At 59.9% G+C, this 431-nt stretch overlaps 1 protein-coding gene across 1 annotated transcript in view; it reads right to left on the bottom strand.

Moving 5' to 3' along the window:
- The window catches only part of RNF24 (ring finger protein 24), a gene marked incomplete at its 3' end in the record, with an annotated part of 9,452 nt that overhangs the window by 2,096 nt on the left and 6,925 nt on the right, over positions 1-431 (bottom strand). The window lies entirely within an intron of this gene.

Raw genomic sequence — 431 nt, 5'->3', positions numbered from 1 at the left:
CCACTCTAGGCTCCCGACGAGAGCCCTGTGGCGGGCGGGGGGGGGGTCCAGAGCAACTGGCTCCACCCTGGGGAGCAGATTTGGACCCCACAAAACATGGTTTGATTGCTGGGAGGTGACAGTGTCACTGCTCCCCAGCAGGAAATAAGGGGGGGAGGGTTGGAGGGGTTGTCCAGTTGAGGTGCCCCAGGTGTGGAGATGGCCCCATCGCTCAGGGACCTCATCTGAAAACGTGGAAACCTGCAGACTAGCAGATGAGAGAAGCTCCTGGGGTGCCCAGCTCGTAGAAAAACATGGGGACCCAGGTTTGCCTGGGTGTTTCAGCTGCTCTTTGAAGCCCAAAAGCCTCCCAAGTTGAGGAACAGCACAAGGGAAGGTACAACAGTGGCTTCTCCAACACGGACCTGGCACCGAGCGAGGGGGGGGAGACG

This window comes from Buceros rhinoceros, unplaced genomic scaffold (assembly GCF_000710305.1).
Source record: "Buceros rhinoceros silvestris isolate BGI_N320 unplaced genomic scaffold, ASM71030v1 scaffold4767, whole genome shotgun sequence".
Taxonomy (NCBI): domain Eukaryota; kingdom Metazoa; phylum Chordata; class Aves; order Bucerotiformes; family Bucerotidae; genus Buceros; species Buceros rhinoceros.
Note: the sequence above shows the minus strand (reverse complement) of the source record. Positions and strands in the feature narration are given on the sequence as shown.